Source organism: Eretmochelys imbricata, chromosome 19 (assembly GCF_965152235.1).
Source record: "Eretmochelys imbricata isolate rEreImb1 chromosome 19, rEreImb1.hap1, whole genome shotgun sequence".
Classification (NCBI taxonomy): Eukaryota; Metazoa; Chordata; order Testudines; family Cheloniidae; genus Eretmochelys; species Eretmochelys imbricata.
The window spans coordinates 5,573,004-5,594,514 of NC_135590.1; the positions used below are offsets into that span (position 1 = coordinate 5,573,004).

General features: G+C 40.4%; 1 protein-coding gene across 3 annotated transcripts in view; it reads left to right on the forward strand.

The window, feature by feature from the left end:
* The first annotated feature begins 3,351 nt into the window (after positions 1–3,351).
* Positions 3,352–21,511, forward strand: part of NFYC (nuclear transcription factor Y subunit gamma) — a 57,365-nt gene continuing 39,205 nt past the window's right edge. The window contains exons 1-2 of one of the 3 annotated variants that reach the window (XM_077837853.1): positions 3,371–3,508; positions 5,517–5,601. The gene's annotated coding sequence lies outside the window, so the exon portion shown is untranslated. Of the gene's footprint in view, positions 3,509–5,516; positions 5,602–21,511 lie in introns of all 3 variants that reach the window. The other 2 variants (XM_077837857.1, XM_077837856.1) reach the window with 2 other exon arrangements.

Sequence of the window (21,511 nt, forward strand, 5' to 3'; positions counted from 1 at the left end):
GGATTTATAAACAAGTTAACAGAAGATGGGCTATGCAACATTGCATAGCAGTAAACACCTCCAGTAGTGTTACCCCAAGCATTCAAAGATTGTGAGTCAGCTCTCAAAAAATGAGTTTGGCTTAAAAAGCATGAGATCTTTAAAATAATAAATTTGGAGTTCACTTGTACTTGTCCTCTGCACATAAGTCACATATCCAAGCTTTTCTCTGCAACCACAAGGGCTACAAACTTCCTTTTAATAAACCACAGCTGAGATTCTCATGCATTCACATGAATCCTAGAGCTGATGCTTTAAGAAAAACACCAAATATTGCAAGACTCTATAAAAATTGCAAGCATTGGCAACAGTGGACCTCCCATATCAGAACAACCACTTTAGCCCCGCAGGGACGCTTGGATCAGAAATCAAATCATACAGGGGTAGGGATGGATATTCTGGTTTTAGTACATTTCCTAGAGAAACGGGTGTCACATCACAAACCGCCACCACCTCAACGAGTGCCCTTGTGGGCAATCTTAGCAGAAAGGGCACAAAGACTGAACACAAAGACACTCATAACAATGCTATACAAATAATATAATCATTATCATATTTGTCAGCTCAGCTCTGGTTATATTGAAAAGATAGTGGTATCACTCCACCAGATATCAGGAAAGCGGTCACTAGCAAAATGGAATGATTATGACAGGTCGACAATACTAGACATGGCCACATCACAGCAGTTAGCCGCCTGAAATCATGGAAAAGCTTCCTAGTTGCAATGGAACTGCTTGAAAAATCACCAACAGCTACACAACTGAAAACACAGTAGACACAGTTTGCGATACTTGATGAGGACATCAAAATGCACAGAGGACTGGTCTACCTGAAGATGTTTAAATCACTTCCAAACAAGAGTTGGCCGGTCAAGAGTCAGTATGCGGAAGTGGGGCCATTCCAACAACCCGGAGACATGTGACTGCGGTGAAACACAAACCACAGAACATCTGTTGGTCTGCTGGCTCTTGAGGAACTGTGCACCATGGATGATCTCACCAGAGCTACAGACCAAACATATCATGTGCCCAACACTAGAAAAACCTATGATTGTGGTGGAAGGACACAAGAGAGCATCTCCATTCTGACTGCAGCTTTATTACTAGTTATGGGATAGGAGCCAGGAAAAACCCAGCTTCACTTTCACATCCAGGTGACAGTTACATGGCCAGGCAGTGAGGAAAATCATCATTTGACTAGTAAACTGAGTGTGTTATCTGGTAATCAATGAGAGATAATAAACACACAGAGCTGCATTGATAGTAATTTTTCAGGCTGTATCTTTCAATAGGAAAAGCACAAGGGCAGCAGGAGTCACATTCAGCCATAACATATTCCCCTGAGCCAGTCTCTGTTGAAGAGAGAGAGGGGTCTTTGGGAAATGGGACAATTCAGTGAACTGGGATACAAAGACTTTTGCTTCCAGATCAGTGATTCAGATCCAGGCCAGGTGTGATAGTAGCTGAAAGTTACCACGTGATGGTGAATTCGAGATCCATGTGAAACGAATTAGGTGTCTCAGACTAGTCCAATTTGGAGCTATCAAGATCACAACTGACACTACTTGGAAACATCACCAGATTGGTCACAGACTGAACGAGCCATGGAAAATGGATTCTCATGTTTAGATGTGGTTCTTCCAGGGCAGGATTGAAGCACATTGGTTGGATGGTCCTGACTTCCAATCTCCTGCACTACTTATGGAGCACTGACCTATCCATAAAATCTTTGTATTAATATTTCCTAACTCAGGAAGCTTATGACCCATAAACACTGACCAAAAGCTAAAGGTCCCAACGAGGTGTAGCCATAGTAAAGGTCTCATAATATTGCATTCTTGACAACTTGATTGATCAGGCTAGTATCTTTCTCTTAAGTGTGCTTTAGAGGATGAGAGACTCCTTAGTGATGCAGGTTTCTTGTTCATTGGGGAACCTGCTACATGCAAAGTAGCATGTGAGTGTCTCAAAGTGAGAAATGGGCCATTACAATATATGCTAACTGCTCATGCTAAACACTCTGTTCCACCTTGCATTTTTGCTGTGATGCTGGAAGTACCTTTCCTAGACCTGAAGAACAGCTGTGTGTGGCTCAAAAGTTTGTCCCTCTCACCAACAGAAGGTGGTCCAATAAAAGAGATTACCTCACCCACCTTGTCTCTCTATGCATCCAGAAGACAGAATTGTTGTAGCTAAGGACTCTACCTTTGAGATCAGTTTAGTGAAATGCAGGAAGGACATAAGTGAGTTTAGAGTTGACACCGGAGACAGAGCCAGGTTTTGCAAACAGAAAAAGGAATGGGTCATTGGTGGTGGACTGCACAACCCACGATGCATCTGATGAAGTGGGTTTTAGCCCACGAAAGCTTATGCTCAAATAAATTTGTTAGTCTCTAAGGTGCCACAAGGACTCCTTGTTCTTTTAGCTTCAGGAAGTGTTTCTGGCTGCACGAAGCATGCAGTACCAAGCTAGGTAATGCTCCTAAGACCCCCTGCAAGACTCGGCTGGCTGGGCCAAGACAGAGAGGAGAGATTAGCTGCAAAACAAAGAAAGCATCTGACTGAAAGGTTTTCCTCTGGACAGACCAGGGATGGGATAATGCAGGTCCCAGGGCAAGGGAGAGCCCCTGTTTGGGGGTGTCAGGATCAGGACTCCCACACCCCAACCAGATGAGGTGTGGGGGAGGGGAGGAGGGTGTCAGAACTCCTGGGTTCTTCTCCCATGCCCCAGCCAGATGAGGTGCGTGTGTGGGGGGGGGGGGTGTCAGGACTCCTGGGTTCTTCTTCCATGCCCCAGCCAGATGAGGGGTGTGTGTGGGGGGGGGGGAGGGTGTCAGGACTCCTGGGTTCTCCTCCCACGCCCCAGCCAGATGAGGTGTGGGGGGGGGGGAGGGTGTCAGGACTCCTGGGTTCTCCTCCCACCCCCTCAGCCAGATCAATGATCCCTCGTCCCACCGGGAGCCTCCCCCCATGGCCCCCCTCGTCTAGCCCCCGCCCCACGCCTGCGAGCGTGCAGAGCTCTAGCCCCCTCCGAGCCGGTGTTATGCCCCATGCAGGTCCCGGGGCGGCTGAGGAGGCGGTATGTGCTATTCAGCTTCCGGGGTTCATCCGCCATCTCCCTGGACTCCCCGCGCCAGGCCCCGCCTCCGCCTGGGACCGCCCCCCCTCGCCGAGTCCCCGCCCCCTTACCGAGAGGAGTGAGCCCCCCCACCACGGAGATCTCGCGAGGCCGAGCCGCGAGTCCCGGGCATGCGCAGTGTTTCGCCCGAGGGGGGAAAGGGGCGGAGCGTCCGTTCCACCGCCTCACGGAGCAGCCGCCATCTTGTTTCTCGCCCGCTTCGCGCTCGCTCCGTTCCTCGTCACACCCCCCTCCCCTCTCCCTTCAGCCGGGCGGGAGGCAGAGCGGTCGCGGGTCCCCTCCCCTCGGTGCCCGAGCAGAGGAGGTGGAGGTCGCGGCGCAGGCCGGGCTGGTGAGTGAAGGAGGGGGGGGGATAGGGATCCGGTGAGGGGGGCGGGCCGGCCCGGGTGGGGGCTCTCCGGCTGAACTCTTCCACCAGCCCGGTCCGCTCCCATTGGCCGAGCTGCCCCATCCTCGCCGATTGGCTGGTGGCGAGGAGGCGGGCGAGGAGGGCTTCGCGGTGATTGGCTGTGAGAGAGCGGACCGTGGAGAGGGCAGGAAACTGAAGCACCCCCCTTTCCCTCTCGCGCTGACGGGGTGGGGGCAGGGCGGGAGCGGGGTGGGTGTGGCGGTGGTACGGTGGCCTAGCAGGCTGGGGGAGGGGCTTGCCAGTGGGGCTGGATGCCCTGGGTGGGAAGAAGGTCCAGGGGGAGCGTTACATGTTGTTTAGGGGGAGTATGTGGTGGGCTGGAGGTTTAAGCTAAGCAGGTTTAGAGAAAGGGATGAAATGAACCCTTTGAAGTAGCACAGCCAGACAGCTCACAGGAGTGGAGCAGGTGGAGCCCTGTGTCCCCTTGAGGGTGAGGACTTGCACCATACATACTGAAATGATAACAGGTTTCAGAGTAGCAGCCGGGTTAGTCTGTATTCGCAAAAAGAAAAGGAGGACTAGTGACACCTTAGAGACTAACCAATTTATTTGAGCATAAGCTTTCGTGAGCTACAGCTCACTTCATCGGATGCATTCAGTGGAAAATACAGTGAGGAGATTTATGTACACACAGAACATGAAACAGTCTGTATGGTCCGTAGTGAGCTGTAGCTCACGAAAGCTTATGCTCATATAAATTGGTTAGTCTCTAAGGTGCCACTAGTACTCCTTGTCTTTTTGTGAAATGATAACGTTGTTTATAAAGCACTTCCTCCTCCTTTTCCAGTGAGTGTGAGCGGATCCCTACGCAGTAGTGCATTCTGCTTCTTGTGCAGCAAATGTGCAAGATACGGGAAAGATCAGGCGCTTGCTTGTTACCACTTAACTGCAGCTTACTCACTGAATCCAGCCATTAGGTTGATGGGAGGGCTTCTAAGTGGAGCTTGCTTTACTTCCTGTGACAATGGGTACTGAATGTCTTCCAGGATTGTCGTGCAAAACCTCAAGTTATTAAACTTTGCATCTGAAATACAGTCCCATAATATCCCAGTTTCTCTAAAGTTGAGCAAGGATTGACTCCCAGTGGGGAGGATATCCAACCACAAAATATTAGTCACATTATTTTGCCCATCTATGGCATCTTTCACCTGAGGATCTCAAGAGCATTTCTCCTTTTCAAAGTCTGACTCAATATTTAACCTTTGTAGGGGGTGCAGGGGAAGAGGAAACCCTTAAAAACAACTAAAACCACTAGAAATGTCTTTACAATGAAAAATCATCAAATTAAAGCAATTGATTTTTGAACACATTCCCATGTGGTGGTTGAAACCCAAATATGGCAGCACTAAGAACCTTGAAAGTGAAAATAACTATAAACAGAAGTTAAACTGACTGCTTTTACTTTAATTTCTCAAACTGAGATAGATGAAAACATTAAACAGCATCAGCGGGTAGCTGTGTTAATCTGTATTAAACAGCATAGCAAATAGGCTTGAAATCCATTCTGTGAAGTAAATAGGTGTTAGTCATTCCCATTATGTGATCACTCTCCCAATTCTATTGAGAAAGTTATCTGGCCCTTATCATTGTGGTATCTGATCATCCCATAGTTATTAATATGTTTTATCCTCGCATCACCCCTGTCAGGAAGGAAAGTACTATTCCTGTTTTACAGATTGGAAACTGAGGCACAGATTTAATAACTTGCCCAAGGTCACACAGGACGTACGTGGTTTATCTAGGCATTGAACTCAGGTGTCTTAAATCTTAGTCTGGAGGCCTATTTGCTAGACCATCTTTCCTCCTGAAGTTTTACAGCATGTCGCTCAGATCTAGGATTAGAACCCAGAACTCTTGACTCCCGGTGTAGTGCGTTAATGGTGTATTGTTTAGAAGAAAATTATCATCATGCTTTTTATTTCTTACTAAGCCCAGTGTCCCGTATGAGATTTCAAGAAGAAACTCCTGATATTGAGAACTCCAGTCTATTTTAGCAACTCTGTGAATAAGCCCTTGTAAGTACCCTCATTAGTTGCCAGAGTCTATGCAGTTGGATTGAAAGTACCATTTCATGTCAGTGTGATAACTGTTAGGAATTGTGGTGCAGAGTAAAGGACTTGGCAGCATGCAAAGCATAGTTAACTTTTTTATATTAGCCACGGACAAAATAACCTAGCGTACAGCTCTTCACTTCTTCCTGACCTAATATATTCTAACATAACTTATTTTGGTTCACCTTTCACAATGAATTACAACTTTTTCACTCAAATGTTAATGAATTTGCTTTTAGCTAGAGTTCTTTATTCCTACTGAACACAGTGGAATGAATGAGTTTAAATGCCATTCAGGGTGGAGACAATTCTTGGTCAACTAAACTGGAAAGTATTTTGGTTTGGGACTGACGCTGGATACCCCTACACAGCAGGGTAGGATTGTTATTTAGTAGTTATATAGGGGACTGAGAATCAGGACCGTTAGAGTCTATTCCACCTGGCCGGCTGGGTGACCCTGAGCAAGTTGTTTAACCTATACTACTCTTCCCTCCTCTGTAAAATATGTAGTATTTTTGCCTATTTCAGAGCGTTGGAAGAAGTAACAAAATCATCCGTGATAAGGTTTGGGGGAGTGATAAATAGACTCAACTGCTTCTGCCTAGGGAAGTCTTGGAAGCTCCTTCGCTGGAGGTTTTCAAAAGGAGGCTGGATAGCCATCTGTCTTGGAGTGTTTAGTCACAACAAATCCTGCATCTTGGCAGGGGGTTAGACTAGATGACCCTTGTGGTCCTTTCTAACCCTATGATCCTGTAATGAATAGGACAGGTCACTGACAGAACAATCTAGATCGCGTGATAAGATGGGCTCATGTAAATATTATGCATTTTAATATGCCTAAATGTATACATTTAAGAACAAAGAATGTAGGCCATAGTTAAATAGTGGGGAACTCTATCCTAGAAAGCAGTAACTCTGAAAAAGATTTGGGAGTCATAGATAATCAGCTGAACATGGGCTCCCAGTATGAGGCTGTGGCTAAATGGGCTAATTCAACCCTTGGCTGCATAAACAGAGGAATCTCAAATAGGAGTAAAGACATTATTTTACCTTTGTTTTTGGCACTGGTGCAACTGCTGTTGAAACATTACGTCCAGTTCTCAGTAACGTTCTCTACCAATATTTGTCCCACGCTACGTAACATCCTGGTATGACTCTTAATGCTTTTACTATACTAGGCTTGTTTGTGCCAAATTTCTTACAGTTGCTATCACCGATGGTGTAAACAAGGCACTGGCAGCAGCTGGTGTTTTAAACGCTGTGCCGTGTGGACCTGTAGGAGAGGGCTAGACAACACTTTTTAAATGCTGGCAGGTGCCTGGAGCCGTCTTTGTGCTTACACTCCTACCTGTTGTGCTGAATGATTGGCACCAAACATGGGAAATTTGGGGCAAAAAAGCTCATGTGGACACCCTCTAATTCTAAATAATTCCTTTCCCTTCTTGCATCTGAAGAAGTGGGTTTTTTACCCAAGAAAGCTTATGCCCTAATAAATCTGTTAGTCTTTAAGGTGCCATCGGACTCCTCATTGTTTGTTTCCCTCCTTGGTAACCCTTCAGATTCTTGTTAACAGTTATCCTATCTCATCCTTTGTCCAACGTGTATCTGAATTAGTTCTGTTCTGTTGTACAGTTTTTATGCCTGTGAGCTACCTGTTGTACGTTAAGCAGTTGAGAGGGCCTAGAATATTGAGGTGCTCTGATAATTGGATATGGAGCCTTTCATCTCTAGGTTGCTGATTCAAATCCCTCTTCAACGGTTAATGACTAAAAGGGAGCATCAGCACCATCTGATGGCTATCTACATACAATGGCCTGGAAGCATCAATTCAACTACTTGAGGACAGTTGTCACATCACAGAAGCCACCTCTGTGTCAGTCTCGGTTGGTCGGTCGTAAAGCCAAACACGGACAGAGACAAAGCACCAACTAAGGTGGTCCCTCCAGTTAAATGTTGGGAGGGCAAGGGGGGAGCTTGCTCAGTGTCTGTGTCTGAGGCACAGAATAAATAAATAATTTTAATTCCTAATACCTGTTCATTTGGAACTCTGTACTGCCATTAAATTTAGAAAGGAAAATGTTGTGCATGCTGTAAATTTAAGTTCTTTACAATGCTCAAGCTTCCCAGCTTCATAGGCCATCAGAACGTCATGATTCATCTACCTTTTGATTCTATGCACTTAAGATCAGAAATGTTTGTTTATTAGTCTCTATAGTGCCACTGTTTTTTTTTTAAATGGTATATCTAAATACCTTGCAATAGATTGTCACTTCTGAAAAAACAACTCTTATCTGTAAGCATGAAATGATAACTTTCAGTAGCCAAGATAACTAATAAGCCATATAATCAGTCAGTGGTGGAAACGTGCAATTTACTTGCTGTCTTCCAGAATCTTCATCCCTTACTAGCTTTCAGGTGGGATTTTTCAAAAGTGCTCAGTATTGGCTTTACTCCCTTTGATTTTATGATAAGAATAAAGCATGTACAGTCTGTCCAGCAGATCGGAATAAGGTCCTTAGACTATGTAGTGTTACAGGGATATAATATAAGCATTACTAGATTTTTAGAGGTTTTTAAGAACAATATTATGAAGATTGAACTTTTGTTACTAATATTTCATGTGCCACTAAGGTAGATATTTCTGGAATGCATTTATTTCTATCAGCTGTTTGGGTCTGACTTAATCTTTTCGTACTGTCTGTGTTTGTTACACTTCTTAACATAGAATAATGGAGGGAAAGATAAATTCACACTTATTGTAAGTGTGTAAAGTATTTTGGGATATAATTTGTTTGAAATCTGCTGTACAAAATACAGATACGTTGCTGCTGTAGATGTTGCTAATCTCCGATCCAAAGCACAACATACATTCCTACTTCAGTATATTTATGAGCACATTCTGTGTTTAGTCCATTATTACAAACCTTGGGCCTGATCCAGAGCCCACTGCAGTCAATGGGAGTCTTTCTGTGGACTGTCTTCAGTGGGTTTTAGATTAGACCTGTTGTCGTATGAACATTGACCTTGAAATATAGCAGCCTCTGTGGCTTAATTGGCATAATGGTTTATTTCCATTTTAGGCACATGTTTTCAGTTACTTTTAAACTCTATTGTTTTAAATTTTCTAAAGTTTTCCAGGCTTTTTCTGTGCCTGAAAGTGGTGATGACTTTATTTTAGAGGTGGTCTTTAGGAGAGTGTGTGGGGAGTGGGGTGGGGTTAAGAGCAAAAATAGTTTAGGTGTGGGGGGCGGGTGGGGGGGGGAAACCTGTTGTAGAAACAATACTTAGAACTCTTGTTTGAACGTCAAAAATGACTGCTTTAGACTCCTGAAATATGGCATGGAAATAGCCTTCACTGGCACTTACCTTTTAAGCTTTCCATTGGAAAATGATCTTGATTTGGTTGCCTTAATAGACTTTGAAAATTGAGTACTGAGCCAGCACAGAACACTTTTAATTGTGCTAAGTTCATAAACTCAAAGCTAAAGAAGGTCATGCTGCACAGGTGTGCAGAGCTAACACCTGCAGAGTGATAGGTAGGTAAAGGGCTCTGTTGGCATACTTGCTTCATTCATGAAATGTTTTGTAAGGTCAATGGTGAATTAGGTACCATGGAACCCTTTCCCCAAGTGAAGCAGTGAAGTTCATGAGGTAACTTAAGGTACTCATGCCTTGGAGGGAAAATCAGCACAGCTCCTGAGACTCAAAGTGGTTCTTTCCTACCAACATCTAGTGTGTGAAGAAGTGCTTCCTACTGTGATCCTCATGAGGTTCATGGGATAGGACATTTTGTGATGTGTAGGCAAATATTTCTACTTGATGATTTTATTTTTTTTTTCAAATACAACGTAATTTTCTACAATTATGCTATCTGTGTAACATTCTACTACACTGTGAGCGCCACACGGTCCATGAAAATCACTAATGAAAGATGCACAGTGAACCATTCATAACATACTACACATTAAGTAAAATGTATTTTAACTATTTATATTTCTCAGTGAACATTAACGGCATATGTCACCTATGTATACATCTAATTTAACTTCAGTTATCTGCCTCATTTCTTGAATTGCATTTATGTGCTGCTGATGAAGAGAATGTAGATGCAAGTGCAAATGTGTACATTTTCTTAAACAGTACAGTACATAATAACGTAGTTAAGCCTTGTATCTTACTGCATTCACAAAGTTAAGGGTTCACATGCAAGCTGTAACTGTGGCACTTCACGATTTGGGTGTTTAATTGTTCAACCTTAAAGTTGTCTTAGTTTGTGTTTTTGTTTTTTTTTGTTTTTTTTTAATAAAATTACTTAGAATGACAGATCTGTTTTGGAAAACTATAAAAGGTCTTTATGCAACTAATTGAGACAAGGACTCAAATAGATTACTTCAGTTCTGCTACATTAAATTTAAGTTGTTAGTTTGTCTTAGATTGGCTTTTCCTGTCTTATAATAAAGAAAAGCCTATATTGTTTTTACACAGGTTTCAGAGTAACAGCCGTGTTAGTCTGTACTCGCAAAAAGAAAAGGAGTTCTTGTGGCACCTTAGAGACTAACCAATTTATTTGAGCATGAGCTTTCGTGAGCTACAGCTGAAGTGAGCTGTAGCTCACGAAAGCTCATGCTCAAATAAATTGGTTAGTCTCTAAGGTGCCACAAGAACTCCTTTTCTTTTTGTTTTTACACAGTAACTTTCCAGTGTGTGCATACTGTCGTCTCAGAATAACTGCTATATGGTACTGTATTGATGTTACACAGACAACCTATCTGGCCAATCAAAAGCCCCTAAATTATCTTAATTTTTTTTTAATGGACCTCAGATAGCCAATAAGAAATCCTTGGGGTGGGAAACAGTATGACTCTACGTTAGTGTCAGGAAATCTGTCAGACATGCAAGAGCGACTACTTTAGATACAAAAACTGCCAGGATATTTGTATTATGTATATTTACTAAATATTTCCTTATATAAGTTTCCTTCTAGTTTGAAGTCTGTGTCTGACCCCTGTTCTGCATCTCAAGGTAACTTTAAAACAGGAAGTGTACAATGGAGGTTAGTGATGACATGAGCAGCCAATCCAGACTTTGTGAGCTTAACAGATAAAGGAGCTTAACCAATAAGACAGCAGCGGAGGCAAGATTTGGTGTCAAATAGCATGCTAGATTGAATGCCTTTGACTGTTAAAGTGGAAGGAGGCTGCACAGGGTTTCATTGGCGACTCGGGAGTTTTTCAGTGAGGCAGGGGTCAGCTGAAAGACAAAGAAAAATGGCGAATAGTTTGCTGGGAGGGCAGCTGTTCAGTTATGCACTGCATTGGACATTCCAGAACCATTTCTCTGCATCTCTTGCTGCCTTTGTTTCCTCTTCCTTTTTTGTGGGGGATGGATAGGAGTGACTTGCTTCTCCCTGTCTGAAGAGGGATAATTAACTGCATGTAAAATTAATGCAGTTCCTGGTAAGTTTAATTTTTGTTTTATGTGGAAATCACAGAAACTGTCTAGCTTTAAGGAGAGGAGATAAGTTGAACTGTCTCAGAAAATGGCCACTTTACATTCCTTGCATACCTTACATTGCACCTACTGTACCTTGTTCTGTTTGGATTTTGCATGCCCTTCAACTGTATTTTGCTACTTTAGTAGAGATAAGAGAAGATGAATGAAGAAACTATTAATTTTCAAGGAAGTACCGTGATAAAATACTTATTCTGAACAACGAATATGGAGGTTCAAAGCTTGAACTATTTTTCAGAATAATTTTTCTTTGTTCAAGTGCACTGAAGCTTTCATAGAAGAAGAAAATGTAATATTTTGAGTGAATTTTCTCCACATTTCCTTTTACTTTAAAGGTACAAAGAGCACCAGTGACACTGTTATGAATTTGTATACAAATATGCTTTACTGTCCAATAGGATTTCATATTGAAGGCCCTGAATCATAAAAGTTAAATTCTTTCATAACTTTCCCCCTGTATATCACGAATAGTTTTGCTTTTTTAAAATGGCTGTATAATGATGGGTAAAATTTTGCTCTCTTCATTCTCACTGCAGGATATTCATAATGTCTTTAGAGCCTGAGTGAAAAGGAGATACATTCATCCTTTAAATCTCATCCTTTATGAAGACCGCTAACATAACTCTTTAGATAGCATGTACTACAAAATGTCTGTCACTTCATTTACCGCCTTCCTAAAATTGTAGTACTCTTACTATTATCAGAATGTGAAAGTCATAGTAAGTGCAGCACATTCTGTTGCCCTTGCAGATAATGCCACATTTTTAGGTTAGGGGATATGAAGCCTAACATTAGCACATAGGTTTCTAATCAGTAACTATTCAGTTCTTGTGAGTAATGAAGCCTTGTATCTCTTCTACAAACATCAACAAAACACTTGACAAGTATAAGCAGTTCTTTGTTTTCCTTTTTATTTGCAAATAAGGACTGAAGGTCACTGGAATGTTCCTGCAGTAGAGCAGTCTTACAGGGTCTGTAGTCCTGCAAAGGACAGCCGTGGAAACAGAGAATGAGAGAGTGCTTAGCTTAGAAGTTTTTCAGTGTAAAGGATTTGCATGGCAAACTGAATAAAAGACATGTATTCCATATTTATTTAGTGCTCTTGCAGTTGAAATGGTGCTGCAGTGAAAGTTGCTGGAGCAAGGCCTTCCTTCGCTAGGAAGAGTGACCTTGAAATACTGCTGCTCCGAGTTTAGAGAATGAAGGACAAAGTTTGTTTATACCACGTTGATCTGGAAAAAAACATCTAAGTTGAAAAATGAAGTTACTTCCGATGTCTGGGGACATTGAGGTTGGCATGAATAGGCTGTAGATCTAAATTAGAAATCATTTTCAACAATGATCCAAATTACATCGCAGTCCTTCTCTCTTCCCCATCCATACCAAAAGATTCCAAATCTCCCTGGCATTAGTCGTTGCATTGTCATGAGTGAACTGCATGACACAGATTCAGTATTCCCATTCTGATGCTCTTTATCTTCTTTCTAATCTTCAGTTATTGGCCAAGGAAGTGGTTTTCTAAAAGCTCGAAGTAATTATGTTTGTAGCTTATTTTTGTGTGGGAGATGGAAAAGCAGGCCAGAACATTATTTCTGGATTTTAAAAAAAGAATGTCTCTTCTGTGATGTTAATAACTGTGGCAATAAAGGCCTGCATGCTGGAATTAAACTTTACCAAGAGTCAAGAATAAAAGGTCTGGGATTAGCATGATCTTCAGATACTAACTACTCAAAATATATATTTTGAATTTAAACTAATCACACCTATCAATAATGTCTTCTGTTTGCAGACAAAGCTTATTAAACTTCGACTTCTGGGTTGTATCAGTGCTAATTCTGGGTTGATTCCATGCTAGTCTCAAATCAGAGAGGGAGGTGAGGGGTGCTACACTATGGAATAATATACACTTAAAACACTACAACAGAACAGCTGCCCTGCTTCAGTGCAGATGCTACCTACACGGATGGGAGGCATTCTCCTGTCAGCATAGATAATCCACCTCCCCGAGAGGCAGTAGCTAGGTCGACCTAGCAATGCCTACACAGGGACTTAGGTTAGGTTAACAGTGCCACTCAAGGGTGTGGATTTCTCACATCCCTGACCAATGTAGCTAAACTGATCTAATTTTTTGTGTAGACCAGGCCTAACATTAGCCAAAATTATCTGTACTGGAGGGTCCCTTTTTGTATGTGAACAGTAGTAATGTTAAAGCTTTGTACGGGGTTACCAACCAGAATCAGTGGACTTTTACTGTGATTATAAAGCTCATTAATAACATTTTCAAGCAAAAGGATGAATGACATTTTGAAGTGTTCCCTGTTAAGATTAAGATTTTTTTTTTTCCCCCAGAGAAATTAAGGTAAGGTGCTTTGAACCATTTTGAATAGTGGAGGGGAGGTCAGAGGCTGGAAGGTGTGTGTGGGTGCGCACATGCTCACTGTAAAGAGAAGATAGGAAATCCTTACCAAAGGCACTTTTTTAACATCCAGTTCTTACTACTACACATATCCTTGCTTAACATTGCCAGAAGTTCAGAGCTTAATTAAGATAGATACAATTTTATTTAACTATGTCAAGACAGCCTGAAGAACTATAAGTGTTTCAGTAGAGCTAGTAAGGGATTTATTTACAAATGGGACCAGTTTCTATCTACTTTCTTCTCCACCCACTGTGCAGGGCAGAAAGGGAAGGAGATGCACTTTTACCCCAATTTACTCAGTGCAGTAAACTTAGTTGGAGCCTAATCCTGTATTCTGTGCTCACCCAAAACTCCTATTAGTTTCTTTGAGAGTTTAAGTTGCCCAAGGAATGCAGGTTTGGGATCTCAGTTTGAGAGAAACAGATTTCATTTTTTGTGTTTCAAGTTCACTTGATGGTGAAGCCAGTTTTAGTTTAAACAAGGTACCTTATGTGTATTTCCCATTGTTATTACAGTTGACTTTTTAGGTAGTGAAATTTTGGAGTTGAAGTTTATAGTGGGGAAAACTATTGTCCACAGGTTGAAAAAGTAGTAGTGGGCTATAGAATGATTGAGAGTTGTTATCCACTGGAAGTCAGTACAAACCAAAGGGCTGTAAATTCGAGTCTCTTATGCTGTGGTAAAGCATCTATATTTTAACTTGTATGGTCATGTGAATCAGCCTCTGCCAATTTCAGGGCTTAGCCGATATATAATAAAGTGAAATTGTTATGGTTTGTCTCTTGTACCCTCTTTTAAATGTTGTTTCTCAAAACATTAGTGAATTAATCTGGTGCCTCAAAGTGTCCGGAAGCGTAGTCAGCACTTGTTATAAGAACATTGATTTCAGGAATAAACTTCCAAGATACTAAAACTTACTGGGAGTTATCTATGGGATATTTTTCCTTATAAGAGAGAATTATTTTACAATTCTGAGGTGTCTCTTGTTCAGGAGTCTTTTTGAGTCTGGGGGCTTTCTGTAGTCTGTTTAACTTCCTGCCCTACTTGGTCACTTTGTGTAAAATTGGGTCAGTCTAAAGTCTTCTTTTTCTTTTGTTCGCTGAAGGTGACGCAGACTTGTATAGGGTGAAGATTGGTGGCCCTTGTATGGTGTGCTGTTTATAGGACAGAATTGTAGAAGCTAGAAATGCACAAGACTTAGTGGATTATCCAGTCTACCTCCCTAGCAATTCAACATCTGCTGGCCTCAAAACTGAGGCAATGGACTCCTCAAGCATTTCCTTATGTAAAAGTAGGATAGATAGGTTGTTCTTAATTTCATTTTTCACACAGTTTCTTTATTATTTACAAAGCACATGGAGTAAAAGAATGAATAAATAAATGTTCAAATAATTTTCCCATATAATCTTCATACACAGAATAAACCTTCCTGTCCAAAAAAATCACAGCTGCTATACAACAAAAACCATGCAAATAGAAAAGAAAAAATATCTGGAAAATAATAAAAATTTCAAATCCATAATTATGCATTCATTAAATAATTACAAGGAGACTTTTTGCTTCCTATCACTTATTTTTATATGTGTGTTCTGCTGATAGTTTGGTGCTATTTTGAATTGTTCTTTCTGCCTTTTCCCCCTATTTGCAGTTTGATGATTGGTTCTAAAAATGCAACAGAAGAGCAAAGAAATATGTAGCACTTAGTGCTGCATTAAGATTAAATCACAACTTTACCCCAAACTTCCTGCAGCATCTGTGTTTGAGCTCAGCATCATATATGAACTCTGTCTGATCCAAATACTAAATAGGCGGTTAAGAACACTCAACTGGTTTAAGTCTTTCAGCCAGATAAATTGTTTGGCTGTCTAATGGTAGTAAAGTGTATGTGGGTATATGTGATTTGTTTCATCAAAAACCTGTCTATATTCATATATGTTGTGTATAAATAACTCTAGTATGTGCGGGAAAACATTAAAAACACACACACACACACACCCCTCCTCCCCACCAAAAAAAAGCGTATGGCCTAATCCTACGGTGTTTTAAGAGTATTTTGCCCGAGTAAGGACTACATGTGAGAAATATATGTATAATGCACAGTCATCTCTGCTGTTTATTTTTCCTACATTTTGTATTTTAAAGTCAAAACTTAACCAAACACTAAATAAACTTCTTATGTCATGCCCCAGATACCACCCAATCCAGGCTTTCTTGGACTATCAAGAGACAGCAAGTTCCAAAGGTGATGCCCCACAAATGAGAGCTATGTTGCTGGCTTTCACATTGAAGTGTTTCCTTTTGAGAGCCTAAAAAGATTTTCTCAAGGAAGTTAGAGTAGGGTGCATAGAGCCACTATTAATTTTTGAGTGGTGGTGGGAGGCAGGAGGGTATTTTCTCTGTTCTTAGATGTATTAAAGAGAGAGGAAATAAACTTGGGCTTCCTGAACACTCTTTATCTTTTTCATTTTTTTTTCTTAGATGCAGAGTTGGTTTCATGAATCTTCCAGGGCTAAGAGAATTATTCTTTTGGATTTTCAAAGATTTTCTTTGGAAATGCTGCTTTTTGTTGATGATAAACTGTACACCATTATTTTTGTAGTTACAAGGGCTTCATTAATTATTAACCTTTAATTCTCTTAATTTTTTGAACAATTTTAACCATGTTTCTGAAAATATTGGTACTTGAAGGACACTCATTTTCACTTATGTGCTTATTGGACACTTACCGGATAGTAGCCTAAAGTCGTGTAGAAAATAGTGCATTATGTAGGTATAAATCACAAAATTCCTAAAAATACCGTTGAGTATTGAGGTTACTAATGCTCCAGCACAGGGCACATTCTAAATAAGTATAGTTTTAAATGTATGCTGACATTTATTGCTGCCACATATTGGATCCTGAGAATATATTTGTGTGCCAAAACTCATCATCTTCAGTCCTTGAAATCAGATTAAACTATTTAATATATTTTTAGACATGTGACAAGTACACTTAATTTGTATCTCGCTGATGCCAAATAACAGCCCTGAAATTCCATCAGCATATTCTGAAAAAATCTGAATAAGACACATCATGTCTCTGAGGAGTGAAAACTTGTCCTGTTAATTTCAGCAGTGCTTTTTGACTACATCAGCCTTCCACAGTTCTACTCCTTGGGGCAAGTAACTTTTTTTTGGGAGGGGAGGGGGGATAGGTGAGTTAAATTATCATTCACTTATTCTCCATGCAGTTATCCTGAATAACAGCAAGGGAGTAACTTTTTGTTGTGCCTGGGCTGGCAAAGTCATGGTTTCCGAAGCTGTGTTGCTACACACAACGGTTTAAATTTATACAACCACAGTGTGTGTGTGTGTGTGTGTGTGTAGAGAACATATTTCATACTAGGTTCCTTGAGTGAATGAGATTAAAGCCAGGAGACAAGTTGCACCCTTTGGGATATTGTTCTAATGTATACAAAGTAGTATTTTACCCTGTGAAATAGACCTTATTCAAAAAGTGTTCAGATTATTAAAGAGGCCTTTTATATCTTTACTCAGCATTTGATATAGAAATTTATATATGCAAGGTATATCTTAAGAACACGTGTCTTTTTATCTATCTGAAGGCCCTCTGAATCGGTTTTTATCCTGTGTGGGGAAAAATCTTGCCAACACCGAAACCAAACCTGGCAAGGATTGAGTGCAAAGGGAAAACACAAAAAAATCTTAGTAAATGTTTAACTTTTAAAGTACCAAATCTTAGCTGTGACCTTGTGCTCTCTGGTTCAAAGGAAGAAAGGAAACTAAAATAACTGACGCTAACAGCAAGTCAGATTAGTTTTGCTTACTTTTTAAATAATCACCTTTTTAAAACGTTGAGCATTTTACAATCACTATGACACTTGAGTCATGTGCTGCACTAAGAAAAGGTCAGTTCTTGAGTCTCTTGCATTTAGTGTTGTGCCTTTCAGTGCACTTAAGGTGTCTGGTGGTTCTATCACGGAATAAAGCCTATGGTGTGTTTGTCTAATTTGTAAATAAAACTGAGAACCATCCCTAGGATTAAAATTAGAGAAAAGTTTGCATAACAAATAATATATGCAGTCATTTGTGTACAAAGTCACATGGATATCACAGTGGAGTTGTTTAACATGAGTTCTGTGATATTATGTAATAGAAGTACTTTGCCCGTAGTGCATTTCCAATGGGGAGCTCAAAATGCTCTATTAAAGATAAGTATTATCCCAGTTTTACAGATGGGGAAACTGAGGCATAGCAATTCTGACTTGTCCAGGGTCATACAGTAAGTCATTGCCTGAGCTGGCAATAGAGTCCCGGCCCCTACTGTTAACAGCTAGGTGATTCTGCCTTAAATGTATTAATTCACATGCAAAATTTAACACATGTTGGATATCTGGATGTTTATGCATACATCTCTTAGCATAATGTAACTTTGATTATGTGTATGGTCTATATGACAAATACATGCTTGCCAGAGTGTTTAAAGAATAGTTGCTTCCTTTTGCAGGTTACTACAACAAATGTGGTGTCTTGGTCCCTGATCTTGCAAAGACATAAGCACATGCCTAACTTTAAGCATCAGTAGTTCCATTAAATTCAGTGGGATTACTGACACGTTAAAGTTAATCATATGCATAAATATTTTCAGGATCAGGGCATTCATCCCACGGGTTGCACTTCAGGAGGAGTGACATGGCCAAATTAAGTTCTGCTTCACATGTGCACTATCACTCACTTCACTGTAGTTTAATGGGTAACACATGGCATTGCAAGCTAGTAATTCCTCACTTCTGTTCATGGCTGTGCAACTCACTATGACCTTGGGCAAGTCTTGTGCCTCAATTCACCAAAATGGAAATAGGTAAAATACATCACGGGGTGCTGCGGAAACTAATGTTTGCATAGTGTTTTGAAGCTAAAAAGAAACATATAGTGCTAGGTATTTATTATCCAAGCAACTTAGGCATATAAAGCTTTTTTTATTAAGGGGGGGGGAGTTTAAAATGAAAGTGAGGAATTATAGAAGTTTCTTGATGTAAAGGTATTAGAAGGAAACGTATTTTTAAATATGTTGGTTTGTGTGAAGCAGTTAAATATTTGCAGGTGCTCATTTTTATTTGAAAAAGCTTAAGGGCCATACTATCTCCTTTAATATGTACATTAAGCCCTCATTGAAGTCAGTGGGAAATGTTCACGTTTACCTGAGGGAATGTTCGTCTCTTTGCAGTACTGTTGTGTGGAGATAGGTTCAACATTTATCCTGTAAATTAAATTACTCTAGCCATTTATAGAAAGATGTGCCTAAATCTCTTGATTCTGGTTTATATTCTAGCCCTAATTTATGCATAACTTATTTCCTGTGCATCAAGATAAGAATTACTGTGCTTTACCGATCACTGCATTGATGCTGCTGCTGTGTATGCTAGAATAATTGTGTTTAGCACTTACTAGCACTTTTTGTCTTTACAGTGCTTTACAGCACTCCTGGAATTTCCATTTTATGGAGAAACTGATGCAGATAGTTTGTAACTTGTCTGTGCACCTAGAAGGAGGTCATATCAGCTGTGATTAGAACTTGTGGATCCCTGATTCCCAATCCAGTGCTGAGAGCATAAAACCATGCTTTTATGGCAGATGGTTTGGTGGCATACAGTATGATGCAAATAATGCAGAATTGCTGCAACCATATTCAAAATTTAATATGTAAATTTTCAGTCCAATACACACTTTTTTGGATGTGATTCTGATTAATATTTATAGAAATAATGTGCCTAAATCCTGGGCAACGTAGATAGGTTTATTTCAGACAGTCTTCAGTATTGTGAAATGCTTTAGAAATTGCTACTTTTCACAATTTAAAATGACAGTTTGTGACATGCACAACACAACGGGGTCTCAATCCCGATTGGATCTTTAGGTGCTACCATAATATAAATAATTATAATAAGCATTTATATAAAACATTCTGTTTTATTTTGGTGTGAAGATGTAGAGGAACAGGAATCCCATTTTAGGGTCACGTCACTGAATCATGGTCAAGCAAGTTGGGGTCTCTAGGAACTATTATGCAAATAACCTTTAAGAAAAAGTGGTTAGAAAGGAAATTTACAAATCCCTAGGGGTCTGACAACCCACCTTCCTAATGAGGCCTTTGTAAACACTGTAGCTTAATTGCATCCTTTCCAAGGACATATCAAGATTTCTGGTGGATATTTAAAAGCTGGTAGATTAATTAATACCCTGCAGCCTGATATGAACTTTAAGGTTTGCTGACCAAATTTTTTTTGATTGATTGTATAGGAAAGCATGCTATTCCACTTTCCCAGAAGATTTCTTCCTTTGGATGAATTGGTCATATTGTGAAAAGCTAGTTGTAACAGGATTCTGTACAGGAATTTGGGGTGTATCTGAGCCACCTTAACCTCCTGTGCCAGAAGCTTGTATGAAAAGCAGTAATTGAGTCACTCTCTGAAGTTGGATCAGGAGTGTCTGGTTAGCTCCAGTCAAGGAGTATAAACATAGTTGCAGTGCATCTCAGAGCCAATTGGAAAGAGATAAATAGAGGTCCTGTGGGAAAACCCTAAGGACAGTTGTGCTTGAAGAGAAATATTAGGTTGAGGTTTAATTCTGTTGTTGTTTGAGTTGTCAATAAAGTCAGACCCCTGGAAAGTGGTAAGCATGGGCTTTTGTGGTATGTGTATGTGTACTGTGCTCATAGTAGAGTGAGGATTCTACTTGCTTACACGAGTATATTTATATTGCTACATGTTTAAATCACAGACACTTTGGTCCTCTTTCTTGACTTCCTGTGCATCAAGATATTAGAAGCATTTAAAACACAATTGGAAATGCTTTTAAAAGTAGACTAAGGATCTTTTCCTGCTCACTGGCTCAGACAGATGGACCAGATGTGATTGAACAGAGCCTGAAGAGACGAAACTCTGCTTATTCAGGGAATTCTTTCTTACAATATAGGAAATCTAGATAAAGTAAGTAGTAGGTTTTCCTCATATGATCACTTATTTGTTATCAGCTATGTAAATATTTACCCTCATTTATTGATTTCTGTTAAAGTGCCGCCTTGCTGGAAAACAGGGTGTTGATGTATAGAGTTAGTGTTTATTATAAAAGGTCCAAAGAGACTAGATATCCACTAATGTTGACAACTATGGGAGGGGGAAAGGGGGTCAAGACTGGTGTGTGTTTATTGTAGTTTCCTGTTTATAACTTTTCATTGCTTTAGTTGAAATTAGATTCTTCTTGGTTCCAAAATTAATAAATGGTTCTGCAGTGCCACAAAAATAGTATTAAATAATATGTAAACATTAAATATGTTTTCCCCCACTTGTTTATAAAAATATTTTTTCTGTATCAGACCTTTTTTGTTTCCACTTGTGGATATATCGAAAGTCGAAACAAACCTCTATACCAATTCAAATAACTTTTTGTTGGAAAGCTTTTGTCATACATATAACTGACTGTATATATTGGGCCCTAGTTCTTTACAAATTGGATACCCAAGCTGCACATTCACTATTCTTTTTATGGACTGCTCTGAAACACTGAGCCCCTAAGACTCTTTCAGGTAATACCTCCCCATCTTCATGTGCTGTCTTTTGCCTGACCATCTTTCCATTTCAGGAGAGCTGGATGCAGGTCTCTCGTTCTTATCAGTGCCATCTCTTAGTCTCAGAGTAGCAGCTGTGTTAGTCTGTATTCACAAAAAGAAAAGGAGGACTTGTGGCACCTTACAGACTAACGGCATGTGCGACTAGAGAGGCTGAGCGCACTACTACTACAGCACTCAAGGTTCGATAGCACGGTATTAAAAACGCCAGTGGCTTCCTGGAGCCCTTGTCTACCCTAATGGTCCCTCTGTTGCTGCTTTTGGATCTGCATCAGTGTTAGCAATAGTGAAAACTTTCCCTAAAAATCTAGGGTTAG